This window comes from Chiloscyllium punctatum, chromosome 16 (assembly GCF_047496795.1).
Source record: "Chiloscyllium punctatum isolate Juve2018m chromosome 16, sChiPun1.3, whole genome shotgun sequence".
Lineage (NCBI taxonomy): Eukaryota > Metazoa > Chordata > Chondrichthyes > Orectolobiformes > Hemiscylliidae > Chiloscyllium > Chiloscyllium punctatum.
This window is the reverse complement of record NC_092754.1, coordinates 18,445,828-18,465,930: the sequence shown is the minus strand read 5'-3', so window position 1 is coordinate 18,465,930 and position 20,103 is coordinate 18,445,828. Positions and strand designations below refer to the sequence as shown.

The 20,103-nt window shown below is 39.8% G+C and overlaps 1 protein-coding gene across 9 annotated transcripts in view; it reads left to right on the top strand.

The window, feature by feature from the left end:
- Positions 1 to 20,103, top strand: part of kcnab2a (potassium voltage-gated channel subfamily A regulatory beta subunit 2a) — a 268,478-nt gene that overhangs the window by 74,515 nt on the left and 173,860 nt on the right. The window contains exon 1 of one of the 9 annotated variants that reach the window (XM_072586345.1): positions 7,322 to 7,342. The exons of 7 other annotated variants lie outside the window; for them this stretch is intronic. The gene's annotated coding sequence lies outside the window, so the exon portion shown is untranslated. Of the gene's footprint in view, positions 1 to 7,321; positions 7,343 to 19,262; positions 19,376 to 20,103 lie in introns of those variants that run through there. One more of the 9 variants, XM_072586344.1, reaches the window with a different exon arrangement.

Below are 20,103 nucleotides of genomic sequence, written 5' to 3'. Positions count from 1 at the left end.
TGAAAGAGAAGGCGTATAACATAGCAAAGATGAGCAGGAAGCCAGAGGATTTGGAAACTTTGAAAGAGCAACAGAGGATAACAAAACAGGCAATATATGGAGGAAAAAAACGAGGTATGAAAGCAAACTGGCCAAAAATATAAAGGAGGATTGTAAAAGTTTTTTTAGGTATGTTAAAAGAAAAAAAGGTTTAGACTAAAATCGTGCCCTTGAAGACAGAAACGGGTGAATTTATAATGGGGAACAAGGAAATGGCAGAAGATGAATAGGTACTTTGGATCTGTCTTCATGGGAAGACACAAGCAATCTCCCAGATGTAACAGTGGCTGAAGGACCCAGGGTAATGGACGAACTGAAGGGAATTTATATTAGGCAGGAAACGGTGTGGATAGACTGTTAAGTCTGAAGGCTGGTAAGTCCCCGGGACCTAATGGTCTGCATCCCAGGGTACTTAAGGAGGTGGCTCTAGAAATCATGGGCGGCATTGGTAATCATTTTCCAATGTTCTGTAGATTCAGGATCAGTTCCTGCGGATTGGAGGGTGGCTAATGTCTCACTTTTCAAGAAAGGAGGGAGAGAGAAAACAGGGAATTATAGACCGGTTAGCCTGACGTCAGTGGTGGGAAAGATGCTGGAGTCGATTATAAAAGATGAAATTAAGACTAATTTGAATAGCAGTAACAGGATAGGTCAGAGTCAGCATGGATTTGCAAAGGGGAAATTGTGCTTGACTAATCTTCTGGAATTTTTGAGGATGTAACTATGCAGATAGACAAGGGAGAGCCAGTGGATGTAGTGTACCTGGACTTTCAGAAAGCCTTTGATAAAGTTCCACATAGGAGATCAGTGAGCAAAATTAGGGCATATGATATTGGGGGCAAAATACTGATTTGGATTGAAAGTTGGCTGGTTGACAGGAAGCAAAGAGTAGTGATAAACAGGTCCCTTTCGGAAGGGCAGGCGGTGACCAGTGGGGTACCACAAGGTTCGGTGCTGGGACTGCAGCTGTTTACAATGTATATTAATGCTATAGATGAAGGTATTAAAAGTAATATTAGCAAATTTGCTGATGTCGCAAAGCTAAGTGGCAGAGTGAAATGTGAGGAGGATGTTATGAGAATACAGGGTGACTTGAACAGGCTAGGTGAGTGGACGGATGCGTGGCAGATGCAGTTTAATGTGGATAACTGTGTGGTTATCCACTTTGGTGGAAGAACAGGAAGGCAGATTACTATCTAAATGGAGTCAAGTTAGATAAAGGGGAAGTACAATAAGATTTAGGTATTCTTGTACATCAGTCAATTGAAAGCAAGCATACAGGTACAGCAGGCAGTGAAGAAAGCTAATGGCATGCTGGCCTTCATAACAAGAGGAATTGAGTATAGGAGCAAAGAGTCTTTCTGCAGCTGTACAGGGCCCTGGTGAGACTGCAGCTGGAGTATTGTGTGCAGTTTTGGTCTCCAAATTTGAGGAAGGACATTCTGGTTATTGAGGGAGTGTAGCGTAGGTTCACGAGGTCAATTCCCAGAATGGCGGGACTGTCATATGTTGAAAGATTGGAGTGACTGGGCTTATATACCCTTGAGCTTAGAAGGATGAGAGGGGATCTGATTGAAACATATAAGATTATTAAAGGATTGGACACTCTGGGGGCAGGAAGCATGTTTCCGCTGATGGGTGAGTCCAGAACCAGAGGGGACAGTTTTAAAAATAAGGGGTAGGCCATTTAGAACAGAGTTGAGGAAAATCTTGTTCACCCAGAGAGTGGTGGGTGTATGGAATGCTCTACCCCAGAAGGCAGTGGAGGCCAAGTCTCTGGATACTTTCAAGAAAGAAATGGATAGAGTTCTTAAAGATAGTGGAATCAAGGGTTGTGGGGATAAAGCAGGAACAGGATACTGATTGTGGCTGATCAGCCATGATCGTAATGAATGGTGTTGCTGGCTCGAAGGGCCGAATGGCCTACTTCTGCACCTATGGTCTGTTGTTATACTAGATGGCCCTGATATGAAAGGCTGAGTTAGTTGGGTCTATACTGTTTGGAATTTGAAAGAAAATGAGATGATCTAATTGAAACTTGCAAGTTTTACATGTTTATGGAAAGGCCTGACAGGATAGACAGAGGTTGTTTCACCTGTTGGTGGAATTAGGATCACCACGAAATGGCCTTGGGGGTAAATGCAGTTATTTTAGGACTGAGATGAGAAGAATTTTCTTCACTGCAATGGTGGTCAAACATTTTGAATATTCTATCCTAGAAGATTGTGAATACTTAATTTTATGTTGGTGTATTAACTTTTCAAACCCAGTGAAGTGTTGAGAGGGTGGGTTGACCAACTGTTACCAGTTCTGATTTAGTCTAACTTTTTAATGAGCTCTTTTGAGTTACTCAAGACTAGTGTGAAATGACTCACTGATTTTATTTGTGTAATACCCTCATCGTAGCACATTATTTGATTTGTGCTGATGTGACTGGCATCTTGCCATATGGAAAATTGTGGAAAAATTACACCTGCACTTTGCAATGTGATGTGATCTGACTTTTACCTAGTACAATATAGATGATATGTTACAATAATGCTTTGAGAATTGCAACAATAAATTTGCATCAAAGTTACTGTTCATTCTATCTGAAGAGCCAATCTTAATAATTTGAAGTTATCCTGGAGTTGATGTGAGGCAAAATTGCCTTCAGGATGTTAAATTTTCCAGTTCCAAACAAAGCAATTTTTAACAATTGCTCCCTTATTTGTCTGAAGTGCCATTTGTTTAGTCAGAAGGTTGAGAAGATAGTTAACAGGGTGTTGAAATATAATTGCATTCTAAGTTCTAAACGTGCATATCTAGTTAGAATTCCTTCAACGTTTTACTGGCACCTACTGAGAAATAGATTTTTGCAGTTCTTTAGACTGTAACTTGAACTGTGAATCAAATAATGATGGCACTCGGCCAAAGAATAAAAGCCTTTCTACAAAAGACAAGTGGTTTCATTTCAACTTAATTGTGAACTGATGATGTACTGTTTTAAGTAGTGCTATTATATCCACTAAACATTTTCTGGTTGTTACGGTGGTGAAATATCATTTTTATTTTGTAATTTGTTCTTAATTTGAAACAAGGTCCTAGTGTTCAAACATAGATTAAAGGGGAAAGGGATTTTGACTTTGTTTTTCCTGAAACTCACCTTAACAATGGACACAGCTAGTGTTTTGTTACTATAGACTTGGTTAGTATATTGAGAGCATGCTAGCTGGAGGCTTATTGATTGATGCAAATGGGTATAGAATTTCTCATTCACCAACTGTTAGTTCACAAATGTGTGATAATGCAGATTTGAGCAGCAAGAAATCATTAAAGAATGAAATGTATAGTATTGTCTTGAGCACAAGTTCATCCTGAGAGGGAGTTCAAAACTTTGAGGTGCAGTTAGCCTAAAATATGGCTTAATTACTAACTTGTATTTGGTTTGAATAAGTGTTCAACATAGCTCAGTTTTATTTGCCATTCATGTACGGATGGCCCGACTGAGGCCAGAATTGAGAGGTGCTGCCAAGGGGAGAGTCTGTACCTGTGTGCACCTTATGCCACATAGAGATGCCGTTTTGACAAAATAAAGCCTTAAATAAATGGGGTAAAGGACTGGGAAAAGGTGAGGATTGGAGTAGAGCGAAAATAAAAAACAAAAGTGGTATAGGAGAAGAAAAGAGGAAAAAGAATGAGTAGATTATAAAGAGATGGATTATTATTGCTAATAGGCAGATCTTAATTAGATTTGTTTGCTTAAAATAAGTATGCTGAAGGTGGATTCGTATGGAAAAAGATTATCTAATACCATCAACTGAAATGTGACTTTACTTAACGCCGAACTCTTGAGTATGGGAGTGTATTTGTCACTATAAATTGCCACTATAAAGTACACTCTGATCCTTTGAGTGATGACAGGAGCTCCTTGTTCCTGAAGGGTCACCTGTGGTTGGGGAAGTAATGGGCAAATTACAGTCCAAAATATCCTTAATGGCAAAAACGGGGAAAAGGCAGGAAGGCAGAGTAAAACTGTAGTGGCGTAGTGATTCTGGTTATTGTATTTCAATATATCTGACCAGCAACCTGTCAAGATTGTGTGGGTAATGATGGCAGCCCAAAGTTTCCATGTTAAACAAATTTAATTTGATTTTATTATTGTCACATGAACTGAGGCATAATGAAAAGTGTTGTCTTGTGTGCTTTACATGCAGATCATACTATGCAAGTGCATCAGGGTAACAGGACAGAAAGCTACAATGTTACGGCTGTTGAGAAGGTGCAGAGAGGGACCAGCATTATCATTAATATTAAAAAGGTCCATTCAATAATTTAATAATAGCAGGGAAGAAGCTGTTCCTTAATCTGTTGGAAGTTATTTGTGTGGAATTGAGAAATAAGAAAGGGATGATCACCTTACTGGCATTGTATTATAGACCCCCCCCCTAATAGTCAGAGGGAAATTGAGAAACAAACTTGTAAGGGGATCTCGGCTATCTGTAAGAATAATAGGATGGTTATGGTAGGGGATTTTAACTTTCCGAATATAGACTGGGACTGCCATAGTGTTAAGGGTTTAGATGGAGAGGAATTTGTTAAGTGTGTACAAGACAACTTTCTGATTCAGTATATGGATGTACCTACTAGAGAAGGTGCAAAACTTGACCTACTCTTGGGAAATAAGGCAGGGCAGGTAACTGAGGTGTCAGTGGGGGAGCACTTTGGGGCAGCAACCATAATTCTATTAGATTTAAAATAGTGATGGAAAAGGATAGACCAGATCTAAGAGTCAAAGTTCTAAATTGGACAAAGGCCAAGTTTGATAGTATTAGGCAAGAACTTTCAAAAGCTGATTGGAGGCAGATGTTTGCAGGGAAAGGGACGGTTGGAAAATGTGAAACCTTCAGAAATGAGATAACGAGAATCCAGAGAAAGTATATTCCTGTTAGGGTGAAAGGAAAGGCTGGTATAGGGAATGCTGGATGACTAAAGAGATTGAGGGTTTGGTTCAGAAAAAGAGGAAGCATTTGTAAGGGATAGACAGGATAGATCGAGTGAGTCCTTAAAAAAATATAAAGGCAGTAGGAGTATACTTAAGAGGAAAATCAGGAGGGCAAAAAGGGGACATAAGATAGCTTTGGCAAATAGAGTTAAGGAGAATCCAAAGGTTTTTTACAAATATATTAAGGACAAAAGGATAACTAGGGAGAGAATAGGGCCCCTCAAAGATCAGCAAGGCGGCCTTTGTGTGGAGCCGTAGAAAATAGGGGAGATACTAAACGAGTATTTTGCATCAGTATTTACTGTGGAAAAGGGTATGGAAGATATAGTCTGTAGGGAAATAGATGGTGACACCTTGCAAAATATCCATATTACAGAGGAGGAAGTGCTGGATGTCTTGAAACGCATAAAGGTGAATAAATCCCCAGGACCAGATCAGGTGTACCCGAGAACTCTGTGGGAAGCTAGGGAAGTGATTGCTGAGCCTCTTGCTGAAATATTTGTATCATTGATAGTCACAGGTGAGGTGCCGGAAGACTGGAGATTGGCTATCGTGATGCCACTCTTTAAGAAGGGTAGTAAGGACAAACCAGGGAACTATAGACGAGTGAACCTGATGTCGGTGGTGGGCAAGTTGTTGGAGGGAATCCTGAGGGACAGGATGGACATGTATTTGGAAAGGCAAGGACAGATTAGGAATAGTCAACACAGCTTTGTGCGTGGGAAATCATGTCTCACAAATTTGATTAAGTTTTCTGAAGAAGTAACAAAGAGAATTGATGAGGGCAGAGCGGTAGATGTGACCTATATGGACTTCAGTAAGGCGTTTGACAAGGTTCCCCATGGGAGACTGATTAGTAAGGTTAGGTCTCACGGAATAATGGGAGAACTTGCCATTTGGATACAGAACTGGCTCAAAGGTAGAAGACAGGGTGGTGGTGGAGGGTTGTTTTTCTGACTGGAAGCCTGTGACCAGTGGAGTGCCACAAGGATCGGTGCTGCATAAATGATTTGGATCTGAGCATAAGAGGTAAAGTTAGTAAGTTTGCAGATGACACCAAAATTGGAGGTGTAGTGGGCAGCGAAGAAGGTTACCTCAGATTACAATGGGATCTTGATCAGATGGGCCAATGGGCTGAGAAGTGGCAGATGGAGTTTAATTCAGTTAAATGCGAGGTGCTGCATTTTGGGAAAGCAAATCTTAGCAGGACTTATACACTTAATGGTAAGGTCCTAGGGAGTGTTGCTGAACAAAGAGACCTTGGAGTGCAGGTTCATAACTCCTTGAAAGTGGAGTCGCAGGTAGATAGGATAGTGAAGATTGTGACGGGTCTGCTTTCTTTTATTGGTCAGAGTATTGAGTAAAGGAGTTGGGAGGTCATGTTGCGGCTGTACAGGACATTGGATAGGCCACTGTTCGAATATTGCGTGCACATCTGGTCTCCTTCCTATCGGAAAGATGTTGTGAAACTTGGAAGGGTTCAGGAAAGATTTACAAGGATGTTGCCAGGGTTGGAGGATTTAAGCTACAGGGAGAGGCTGAACAGGCTGGGGTTGTTTTCCCTGGAGCATCAGAGACTGAGGAGGGACCTTATAGAGGTTTACAAAATTATGAGGGGCATGGATACGGTAAATAGGCAAAGTCTTTTCCCTGGGGTTGGGGATTCCAGAGCTAGAGGGCATAGATTTAGGGTGAGAAGGGAAAAATATAAAATAAACCTAAAGGGCAACTTATTCACGCCGAGGGTGGTATGTGTATGGAATGAGTTGCCAGAGGAAGTGGTGGAGGCTGGTACAATTGCAGCATGTAAGACTCATTTGGAAGAGTTTGGAGGGATATGGGCTGGGTGGAAGTAGATTGGGTTGGGATATCAGTTCGACTGAAGGGTCTGTTTCCATGCTGTACATCTCTATGACTCTATGTACAAAATCATCTTTATCTGCCTGACAGAAGAAAGTATAGTGGGGGTAGGAGGGGTCTTTGATTATGTTAGTCATTTTCCCAAGGCAGCAGAAAGTATAGATGAAGTCAATGGATGGGACTGTGTTCACAACCACTGTAGTTTCCTTTGGTCTTGGGAAGAGCAATTGCCATTCCATATGGGGAAGCATCCAGATAGAAAATGGTGCAACTTTATAAATTTTCTAGAGTATTTATGGACATGCCAAATTTCCTTAACATTCTGAGTGGCTAGAAATGTTGCTGTGCTTTCTTGACTGTAGTGTCAATGTGGGTGGACCAAGACTGTGGTCTATTGATCAGGAAGTCGACAATCCATGACCGAGAGAGCAGCAGAGACTTTGGTCCCAGAGTTTGGAGGTGAGTTTGTTTGGAATTATGATGTTGAAGGCAGAGCTGTAGTCAATAAGTGGGAACCTGACATAGGTATTTTTGTTATCCAGATGTTGCAAGGATGAGTGTAGGGCAGGGTGATGGTGTTGGCCATGGACCTGTGGCATTGGTAGGTGAACTGCAAGGGATCAAGGCAATCTGGGAGGCTAGAGTTGATGCGAGGCGTGACTGACCTTTTTAAGCACTTCATAATTGTGGAGGTCAGAGCCACTGGGTGGTAGTCATTGAGGCACACTGTTATGAGTAACTGCCGGTTCTACCAGAGTTCATTTGTCAAGTCCTATGGCAGTGGAGAATATGCAATGTGATAGGTTCATAGATACAGAGTGCCTAATCAAGAATCTGCACAGTGACAGATGTATGAAGGTCATTAAATGCCTGTATTGGGAAAGTGTGTCTTTAGGCAGCACATCTGCAAATATTGGAAATCTCCTGCACAATGTCCAGGAGAAGAACTTCATTTGTATCATGAGCCATCAAAAGTCCAAATTGACATAGTCTCCCTGAGTGTGGCCCACTTCCTGGAGAGGGGCAACAGAAGGGACAAATAAGGAATCTAAATTCTAGTGTAAAGGGCAGGCTACCCATTACATTTATCGTAATGAAATTTGTATTGCCATCTGCAATAGGATCTTGGATGTGTTGCTTGAATTCCCCAATTGTACAAATGGAAGGCTCATGACACTTCACTTACAACTTGGTGTCTCCACCACATGGTGAACTATACATAAATATAACTTGTGTAGTCCCAAATTAATTGGTAATGATTCAAGTTAGCTCAGAACAGTAGTCAACCTTCTGTTTAAACAGGCTCAGGTAGGTTTGTTTAAACTTATTACTGAAGGTATCTTGGGTAAGGAAATTACAGATACCAAGGTTAAAACAAGTATAGATAAGACCAAGTGACTAAGGTGCACTGTTGGGGCTTGTTACTTAAATTTCTTATCGTGAAGGGAAGAGGTTAACAACTGAAGTTATATCCAGCAGCTGTGAATATTTCTGTAGTTGAATAGGTTCTCTTGTACAGGTAGGTTCCTCAGAACAGTAGGCTTTTGGGAGAGAGAAGTTTCCTTTTCTACACTAATTCAGTTGTTTCGGCATTTTCACATTGCCTGTTTCCTGCAACAGGGCCGTGTTTGATTTCTGTGTGCTTTCATGCTTTAGAAATGTACAGAATAGAAGCAGGTGTCAGTCATTCAGTCCTTTTGGGTTTGCTCTGCCATTCAACATTGTCGTGGCTGATCATCCAACTTAGTATCCTGCTTTTCTTAATACCCTTTAATCCCTTTAGTCCTAGGAACTATAGCAAACACCTTGAAAATATTCAATGCTTTGGCTTCAGTCCCTTTCTGTAGCAGAGACTTTCACAGGTTTGCCACTCTCTGGGTGAAGAAATTTTCTTCTTATCTCAGTCCTAAGTGGCCTATCCTGTATCCTTAAACTGTGACTCCTGGTTCTGGACTATCCAGTCATTGGGAGCATCCTTCCTGCATTTACCCTCTCTAGTCCTGTTAGAACTTTATAAATTTCTGTGAGATCTTGTTTCATTCTTCTAATTTCCAGTAAATATAGTCCTAACCGATCCAACGTTTCTTCCTATACTGGGCCTGCAATCCTAGGAAATAGTCTGGTATACCTTTTGTTGCATTCCCTCCATAGTCAGAATATCCATCCTCCAAAAATGAGCCCAAAACTGCATGTAGTATTCCAGATATGGTCTCACTAAGGCCTTGTAGAATTGCAGGGGAAAGTGAGGACTTCAGATGCTGGACATCAGAGCTGAAAATGTGTTGCTGGAAAAGCGCAGCAGGTCAGGCAGCATCCAAGGAGCAGGAGAATCGACGTTTCAGGCATAAGCCCTTCTTCAGGAATCCTTTCCTGAAGAAGGGCTCATGCCCGAAACATCGATTCTCCTGCTCCTTGGATGTTGCCTGACCTGCTGCGCTTTTCCAGCAACACATTTTCAGCTTGTAGAATTGCAGCAAGACATTCCTGCTTCTCTTGCTATGAAGGCCAACACATCATTTGCTGTCTTCACCGTTTGCTGCCCCTGCATGCTTACTTTCAATGACTGGTGTACCAAGACCCCCCAGTCTCATTGCATCACCCCCTTTCCCAATCCATCTCCATTCAGATGATAATCTGCTTTCTAGTTTTTGCTACCGAGTGGATAACACTATATTGTGAATATCTAGAGTCCAAGCACTGATCCTTGTCGTATCCCACTAGTCACTGCCTGCCAATTGGCAGAAAGACCAGCTCATTCCCGCTGTTTGTTTCCTGTCTGCCAACCACTTGTCCGTTCATGTCAGTATACTACATTGATCCCATACACTTCAACTTTACATGGTAATCTCTTATGTGGAATCTTATCAAACGCCTTCTGAAAGTCCAAGTAAATCATGTCCACTAAAAAGGCTGTTGTGACGTGGTGGCAGTGTCTCTACATCTGAGCCACAAAGCTCAGTTTCAAATCCCATCTTCTCTAAAGGTGTATAATAACATCCTTGAACAGGTTGATTAGAAAATACTTTTTACAAAAAGTCACGTCCATTCGTTCTCTCTCATCAACCATACTAATTACTGCCTCTATCATTTACAATAGATTTATTCAACATGATCTCCCTTTTGTAAGTCCCATATGGACTGTCTGATCCTGTCACCATTTTCCTAATGCTCCGCTATTATATCTTTAATGGATTCTAGCATTTCCCTAGTGATGTCCGGCCAACTGGTCTTTAATTTGGTTCTCTCTACCTCTTTTTTGAAATAATAGATTGCATTAGCTGCCCTCCAATACATGGGAACTTTTCTGTAGAACCCTGAAAGATGACCACCAATGCATCCACTAATTCTAGGTCCACTTCCTTAATTACTGTGGGACATAATATTGAACCCTGGGATTTCTAGACTATAGTCCCATCAATTTCTTGAATGCCACTTTCCTACTAATGAGGAATGCTAGGTGAATTCTAAAAGTATACTTTTTGTGACTAGAGACTAGGAAATCATAAATAGGCTTTGAGGCACTCTTCTGCAACTGCCTTGGCCTGCTCTGGCCTCTGTCCTGAAGAACAATGTTTAAACTTAATTTCCAATGTACAGATTTTTAAAAAAAATGTCCTTTTAAACAAGTCTATCTTATGTATAAAAAACCTAATCACTTGGCACTTTCATAACACCCTTACCCTTTTGGGAAAAATTGAAACTTTTTTTAACAGAGCTGCATCATGACGACACAAAATGGAGAGAATACCAGTTTTCTTCTACACACAGTGGCTGATCCACATGACTTGAGGAAATTTCTAAGATTTTATCTGGGGATTATTTTCCCCTTTTTATTCTCCCGATTTTGTTTTATAACAAATCAGAACTGATTCCTGCTTTTGGGCTTTGTTAGACTCTGTCCTTCCAACATTTTTCCCATTGAGGTCTGTCAGAAAAATAAGGCTGACAAATTTAGAGCTAGGTTGACTGTTACTTCCTTACCTGGAACATTTCTTGCTCATTTCCAGGTTTGAACCTTTTACATTCTCTTTTCAAGATACAAGTTTGCATGGCCTCCCTTTTTGCTGTAACTCATCTTCTGTTTGGTCAAAGCTGTTTTGTTTTGTTGTTAGCAGGATATCATTAAAATGCTATTTTAGAAGGAAGGTTTCATATTCCTGTCTTGTCTGTATAAAATCTTTAATTTTTTTGTGACCCACTCAGTTTATTCAGTTATGTTTGGATGAGGTCAACAGCTTAATCACATGGGCCCATGAGCTGAGGAGTGGCAGATGGAGCTTAATTTAGATAAATGTGAGGTATTACATTTTGGTAAGGCAAACCAGGACATACACCTTATGGTAGGTCACTGAGGAGTGTTACTGAACAAAGAGACCTGGGGTGCAGGTTCATAGTACTTTGAAAGTGGAGTTGTAGGTCAATAGTGGTGAAGACGTTTGGCATACTTGCCTTCATTGCTCTGTGCATTGAGCATAGATGTTGGGATGTCCTTTTGAGGCTGTACAGGACATTGGTGAAGTCGCTTTTCAAACACTGTGTTCAATTCTGGTGTCCGTGGTAGAGGAAAATTAAATTTGAAAGGGTTCAGAAAACATCCTCAGTGCTTGGGAGCCTCTTGTGAAGCGCTTCTGTGATCTTTCCTCCGGCATTTGTAGTGGTTTGAATCTGCTGCTTCCGGTTGTCAGTTCCAGCTGTCCGTTGCAGTGGCTGGTATATTGGGTCCAGGTTGATGTGCTTATTGATTGAATCTGTGGATGAGTGCCATGCCTCTAGGAATTCCCTGGCTGTTCTCTGTTTGGCTTGTCCTATAATAGTAGTGTTGTCCCAGTCGAATTCATGTTGCTTGTCATCTGCGTGTGCAACATTATGGTAAACCTAATCTGTACCCTCTTTAAAGCCTCTGCATCCTTCTAATAGTGTGGTGACTAGAACAGAACGCAATATTCGAAATATGACCTTATTAAAGTTCTTAACAGCAGCAACATGACTTGCCAATTTTTATACTCTAGGCCTTGGCTGATGAAGCTGAAAAATGTGTTGCTAGAAAAGCGCAGCAGGTCAGGCAGCATCCAAGGAGCAGGAGAATCGACGTTTCAGGCATAAGCCCTTCTTTTCCTTGGATGCTGCCTGACCTGCTGCGCTTTTCCAGCAACACATTTTTCAGCTCTGATCTCCTGCATCTGCAGCCCTCACTTTCTCCGCCTTGGCTGATGAAGGCAAGCATGCCATGTGCCACCTTAACCTCTTGTGTTGTCACGTTCAGGGAACTGTGGATCTTTCTGCATGTTGAGGATACTGAGGGTTCTACCATTTACTATATACTTCCCTCCGGCATAAGGTCTCCAAAAATTCATCACCTCTCATTTATCTGGATTAAATCCCATCTGCCATTTCTTTGCCCAAGTCTCTAGTATATCTATATATAAAACAAACATCAATGTACGAGCACTCAGGTCTCTGTGGAAACCACTGGTCGCAGGACCCAGTCTGAAAAGCACCCTTCTGCTACTCTTCTATGACTAAGCCAGTTATGTCTTGCCAGCTCAGTGTGGACCCCATATGACTTCACCTTTTGTATCAGCCTGCCATAAGGGACTTTGTCAAAGGCCTTGCTAAAGTCCATGTAGAGTCATACAACATGGAAACCGACTCTTTGGTCCAACTAGACAACATCTCATCAATCATCTTTGTTACTTCCTCAAAAATCTCAATCCAGTTTGTGAGAGTCAACTCTCCCTGCACCGAGCCATTGCTAATGTCTGTATTTTCCCAAATGTAAATAAATCTTATTCCTAAGAATCTTCAATAATTTCCCTAACACTAATGTGAAACAATTTGTTTAGAGTTCTTTTTAGTCTTTTTTTGCTTCTTCCTGAAGGTGGTGATTCTTTACTGACTTGCAGTTTCAATAAGTATTGCTCGTCATCAAGCGGTTGTTGTCTCGGTGACTTTAAGTGCTTAGTGAATTTAAATTGTTTCACTAACTGCACTTTCTGCAGAGATTGGTAGAACTCCACTTGATTTTTAATTATTTTACATTAACCTGTTAGGATACTCCTCTGCATAAATGAGACATGAACCTGCACCATCTGGCCCAGAGGCAGCAACACTAGGCCCTCTACTTGAACTTTAACCAAAGGGTGTTTAGGCTGATTGTAGCACCATCATTGTTGCCTTGCTGGGTTGATAGGTTTTTATTTTATGGATCAGGAATTGCAACTGTTAAAACTGAACTATTTATTAGATAAAGTCATCGATCAGGAAAATCCTTGTTCATAATTGATGCTAAGTTAGAATAAAATTTAATGATTAGTAGACTTGAAAAGTACTTCTGTGTTTTGATTTTCTCATTTGTATTTAATGTGACAGCGTGCCAACCAACTCACTTAGAGCAGATTTGGTTCACTTAAGCATTAAACATGCTTGCTGTTCAAGTTGCAACTGCATCAAATTTTAATACTGTTACCAGTTAGTAGCATTTGAACTTGTTTATAGGTTAGCAGAAATTTTCCACATGCAATATACTGATTTTGGCCCATAAGAAATATGAACAGGAGTAGGCTGTTCGAGCCTACTCCACCATTAACTAAGGTCATGGCTGAACCAACACTTCTCACGTCCACTTTTCTGTCCTTTCCCCATAACCCTTAATGCCCCTACTAATCAGGAATCTGTCTATCTCAGCCTTAAATATGTACCCCAAGACTCTACCCTCTTTTTGGCAGAGTTCCAAGGACATTCAGCCTATTGAAAGAAAAAGTTTCTCCTCATCTCAATCTTAAATTGGCAACTCTTTATTCTTCAACTATATCATCTGATCTTCCCCATGAGAAGAAACATCCTTACAGCATTTACCCTGTAAAGCCCCTAAAGAGTCATTTGTTTTAATAAGATCACCTCTCATCCTTCTCAACTCCAATGAGTAGAGTCCTAATATCTTTAACCTGTGTTCGTAAGACAATCCCGTCATATTGGGGATCATCCTAGGAAACCTTCTCAGAACTGTCTCCAATGTAATAATATCTTTCCTGAAACAAGGAATCAAACTACTCTCAGTATACTCTAAATATGGTCTCCCCAGCACTTTGTACAGTTGTAGTTAAGATTTCCTTATTCCTATATTCCAAACCCCTTGAAATAAGGGCCAGCATCCCTCTGGGTTAGTTTTGTGTTTTGTGCACAATACCCTAAAGTACCTTTTGTGTTGCAGATTTTTATCTTTTAAATACTATTCTGTTCTTTTATTCTTTCTTCAAAAATGAATAACTTTACATTTTTCCACATTATATTCCATTTCCCAACTTCTACCCACTATGGCTCATTTCTAATAGCCAAAATCTTGCTAATTTCCTTATCAAACCCATTAAGGTTTCCTGTTACCATAGCTGTTGCACTTTTCAAAAAAAAGTTCCTTTTGCATTCCCATCTTCTTGTTGCTAGATTTATAAATATGTCACTTTGTACTCTCTACAGGAAGAGTTGCTTACTTGAATTCAAGTTGTTCAAAACTGATCATTTTAAACCTTGTCCTCTGTCTTCGAGACAGAAAGAGTCCTAGAGAGTCAACTTTTCCTATTATACAATTTTCTTAAATTCTGATATCAATGGTGTAGCTTTTTTTTGAAATTTGTTTGAAGAGGAAGACTAAAATTGCACACGAAATGCAGATAGGAACATAAGAGTTAGGAGCAGAAGACAGTCCAGCCCTTTGAGCCTGCTCTGCCATTTAACATGATCATGGCTGATCTTATTCTGGTTTTAACTCCACTTTCATGCCTGCTTCCTGTAGCCCTTTATCCCATTTTTCATCAGAAATATATCTATTTTTTTCTCAAATCTGTTGATTGATTCTGCCTCCACTGCATTCTTGGATTGTGAATTCCACAGATTTACAACCCTCTGAGAGACGTAGTTTCTCTTCATCTCAGTTTTGAAACTATCTCCTTTTAATGTATATCTGTGAGCTCTTGTTCAAGATTGTCCGACAGGGGGAGTCACCTGTTCAATGTCTACCTTATCAATCCCCTCATCTTAACATTTTATACATCACTCAGATCTTCCCTCATTCTTCTGAACTTCAGCAAATACAAACCCAAACTATTCAACCACCCCTCATATGGACAGCCCGTTCAACCCCAGAATCAACCCAGTGAACCTCTTCTGAACTGCCTCCAGTGCCACCACATCCTTCCTCAAGTTAGAGGACCAAAACTGGACACAGTGTTCCAGGTATGGTCTCACCAATGCCTTATATAATTGTAACTACATGACTTTTATAAACCGGTCCTTTTGCAATAAGTGGCAGGACTCCGTTGCCTTTCCACCTTTATCAAAGCTGAATAAGTTAAAAAAGCAACTTTTGGTTATAATGTAGGTTATCTCATGTTCCATGCATCTCAACTGTCTGTTCACGTTATTTTCAGCTTGGAAGAACTGTATTAATGACTTTTGTGACTTGTCCACTAAAACCCCAAAATCTCTCTCCTCTGTCAACTCAAAGGTTCACATGCCACTGAGTGAAGAAATTTCTTATTTCAGTTCTTAAATGGCTTATTCCCCCATCCACATAGTCCCTATCTCTGAGCCAGAAGACTTGAGTTCAATTCCAGTATACCTCAGATGTTTGTCATAACATGTCCAACAGGTGGATTGAAAATAACCATCATTCCTTGGGTAAGAAGGCTAAAACTATTCTCAGTACTCCAATTACAGTGTCACCAAAGTCCCTTGCATTTGCAGCAAAATCTTTTTAGTCTTCTCTTCTAATCCCTTGCAATTAATCAGATAATTCAAGCAATTTTGAACTGATAATAACTTACCTGTGAGATTATCTCAATAACTGCTATACCTTCATGTGAATTTTGAATGAATCCACTCAAGAATCAGCTAATGAAATGCCACGTATAAGTATGGGAATGAGTGCTTTAATTTTAAAAGTGTGCTCATTCACAGCTCGTAGATATTTTTAGTATGATTGTTACATTGCACATCTTGATACAGGAGAGATGTTAATCTAGAGACACAGGTAATGTTCTGGGGACCAGAGTCCTGCCATGGTAGACAGTGGAATTCAAATTCAATTATTGTTTTAAAAATCTGGAATTAAGAGTATAATGCTGACCATGAAACTATTGTCAGTTGTCAGAAAGATCCATTTGGTTCTCTAATGTCCCTTTGGGAGGGAAACTGCCATCCTTACCTGGTCTGGCCTAACATTTATTGAATAAAATTTAATGGAGAAAAAAGTGTGCTGCCTTCTTGAACTGCAGTCTGTGTCATGAAAGATACAGTTTGTGACAAAAATGCAATCTGTGCTACTGTTTTCATATTCATGAAAATGGGGAATGTGTATTGCAGTTTATATTAAAATAAAGCTACCATATCTTGTTAGGTAAGACGTTATTGTATACAGTTATGGGATACACATAGGGAGGATCTGAATGCATTGAAGAATGGTTCCGGTAATGAGGAACTTCAGTTATGACAATAGATTGTAGTTGGGATGGTTCTGCTTGGAAATAAGGCTCTGGGGAAATTTAGAGTCATAGAGACCCTTTGGTCCAATTTGCCCATGCCGACCAGATATCCTAACCCAATCTAGTACCATTTGCCAACACCTGGCCCATATCCCTCTAAAACCTTCCTATTCATATACCAATCCAGATGCTTTTTAAATGCTGTAATTGTACCAGCCTCATCCTCTTCCTCTGGTGCCTCATTCCATGTACACACCACCCTCTGCATGAAAAAGTTGCCTCTTAGGTCCGTTTTATATCTTTCCCCTCTCACACTAAACCTATGCCCTCTCTCGTTCTGGGTCCCCCACCCGAGGGAAAAGACCTTGTCTATTATCCTACTCATACCCCTCATGATTTTATAAACCTCTATAAGGTCACCCCTCAGCCTCCAATGCTCCAGGGAAAACAGCCTCTCCCTATAGCTCAAATCCTCCAACCCTGGCAACATCCTTGTAAATCCTGTCTGAACCCTTCCAAGTTTCACAACATCCTTCTGATAGGAAGGAGACCAGAATTGCATGTAATATTCCAAAAGTTGCCTAACCAATGTCCTGTAAAGCCATAACATGACCTCCCAACTCCTGTATTCAATACTCTGACCAATAAAGGAAAGCATACCAAATGCCACCTTCACTATCCTATCTACCTGCGACTCTACTTTTGAGGAACTATGAAACTGCGCTCCAAGATCTCTTTGTTCAGTAACACTCCCCAGGACCTTACCATTAAGTGTATAAGTTCTGCACTGATTTGCTTGTCCAAACTGCAGCAGCTCACATTTATCTAAATTAAACTCCACCTACCACTCCTTGTCCCATCTGATCAAGATCCCATTGTACTATGAAGTAACCTTCTTCTCTGTCCACTACACCTCCAATTTTGGTGTCATCTGCAAACTTACTAACTATACCTCCCAAGTTCACATCCAGACAGATCATTTATAAAAAATGGCAAAAAACAGGTTTTCAAAATCATGAGCAGCTGGATAGACTAGGTAGGGAGAAATTGTTTCTGCTTGTAAGAACAACAAAGTATAGATCTTAAGTGATGTGCGAAAAAGGCAGGGATAATGTAAACAACGCTTTTCTCACAGTAAGTAGTTAAGGATGGAATGCACACCTGGAAATGTGACAGAAGCAGGTTCATTTGAGGCATTCAGGAGGACATTGACAATTAGTTGGATGGAAATGGTGTGCATGAGTCTCGGGAAAAGTTAGAAGATTGGCACTAGGTAACAGAATTGCTGTGGGTCTAATGGGACTCCTCAACAGTATAATAGTTGTGATTGTGAATTTTTAGGATTTTGGCCCAGTGATTAATAATGATATATTTTCACCTTAGGATGGTGAGTTATGCAATAGTATGATACCTTTATAGATGGTTGAGGTTGTAGTTTGAGAGACATTGTTCTGAAAGCCTTGGTGATTTGCTGCATTGCATCTTCAAATGGTACCCATTGAAGGAAGCTGAGAAAGATTATCAACTCAGTTATTCTGACTGAAAATAGATGTCACCATTTCAACCATGGTTTTCCCTCTGTGTAATATTACCCAATATTATTTCATATATTGAAGTTACATCCGCCTAATTAAAATTACTCAATTATATATTCTCAGAAGATCTGGTGATATCCACAAAAAATATTATGATACCAGTTGACGCTAATACTGTGCAAGTCAGATGTTGAAGTGAAACCTAGCATGTTCAACCATCAGTTTTATTTTTGCTATTGTTTTCTGTGATCTGTCACTGCCCATGCACAAGAGGCTGCCAGAGTTCTTTTCATTAGGGCATCAAAGTTTATTACAAATATAGGCAATAATTTAACCCTTTTACACTCAACAAAACCTTCCAAATACATGAACCTCAGTGAAAGATCATTCTATTGCTATTTAAAATGTCTTGCTCAGTTCGGTGGCTGTAATTGGTTTCTGAACCCTTCTCCTTACTGATTTTAAACCACTCAGGACTTATTTTCTACAGCCCTGACTGTTTTAGAGACTGATGAATTGTACTGATGCTGTTACAATTTTTCTCTGAATGATCTGTTTCTCTCTGAAAAAGCCTTACAAACTACCTTTCTAATAAAACTTGTTTCTGTCAGTTTCTTTTGTGTCATAGGACACTATATTACTAGTCAACAGTCTTTTTGTCTCTCTTCTACCCATGTTTCTGAACTGTACATGTCAAGCTCTCCTCTAAGGCTGTAACCACTTAAAAAACACATGTATCAATAAACTTCGGACAACTTTGTACTGCAATTAGAACTCAAAAATTAAACTAAATCTGTCCTTCCCTCTTCCTCAATATAGCAATGCAAATCGTACTTTAAACTATACATAATTTCTCCACTTTAGAATTAAGCTTCCAAACAGTAGTAATTATAGATCATGAATCTTCGCAACAGTAATGAGATAAATTGCTTTCTGAATTAGTGTTTTAAAACTGCAGTTTAATCTTTTTTTCAACCTTTAAGTGAAAGTGCACTCTCAAGTCTTTGTGCATTATACGTTGCATTTTGTCTTCATATTTAATATTAGAAACCAACTGATTTGTGAACCATGAAACCTTTCCGGTATTGTTTGAAAACTTTGTATCTTGTTGAGCTACCACTAATATGTTTATTTTATTCTTGATCATCTCTTCAAGCAAATACAAAATATATTGCCACAAATTAAAAGTAGTATATTTAAAAAAAAACAAGGGGCAAAAGAGGAGCTTATGCTGCACTGATTATATTCTGTACAGCTTTTTGCCTGTCGTTGGTTTAAGGAGTGACTGCAAGAATTGTTAATCAGCACTGCAGTTCCGGGTTTTCTTGAAATATGCAAAGTACAAGTCATTGTTTTCTATCATGTAAACGTTCCTCTGGCACCTCCTACAGGACTCCTAGCTGGACCATATCTGCTGCTGCAAAAAGGATTCTTCACCAAATAACTATCTGCTTATTTTGCAAGCTCTTTGCAATAAATACGTATGTACTGCATGCATTAAAAATGATCTGAAGCACTAGTCTGAGAATACAATTGAGTTCCAAGTTGAATGGAAGATGCTGCAATATTATGTTTTGTCTGACAGTTTGATAGAGAGTTGTAGTCATGACAATCCTTTTAAAATTGATGTCTCTATTAAGCCAACGTTCTGGTTTTCCCTGTCAGAATGAATCAGATTTGTGATCAGTTTGTTTTTAAAAATTGTTTTATTGTAACATATGTACATTCTGCATGGTTTTTAATGGAATTGTCCTCCAGTGGTATTAATAGCTTTAGTGTTGGTACCATGGTACCTCACTTACTTGAAATGACTGCTTCTGCAAGTTACAGTCAAATGCTGCAGTGCAGAGGCAGGAGTATTTTCAGCAGCCATAATATTGTCAGTTAGAGAGAGAAATTGATGCATCAAGATTTTACCTATAATATATTAAGAAATTAAATTGGTTCTTTTAGTACGTCAAATTACATTCTGATTCTTTTAGAACTTAAAAAATATTTACTGTTGACTGTGTAGATCAGTAGATTGGAATTCAAAATAGACATCATGCATGTGGAGTGTAAATGAGTGCAGGTTCTTGCATCCCTCTGCTTCTTGATTTGACCAGGAGGGGAGGGAGTTGTGTATTCTTGATTAGATTTTCACATTCTATGTAACTCTTCCTTTAACTTGCCTGAAACAAGAGTGATGGCAGGTATTCTACTCAGAAGA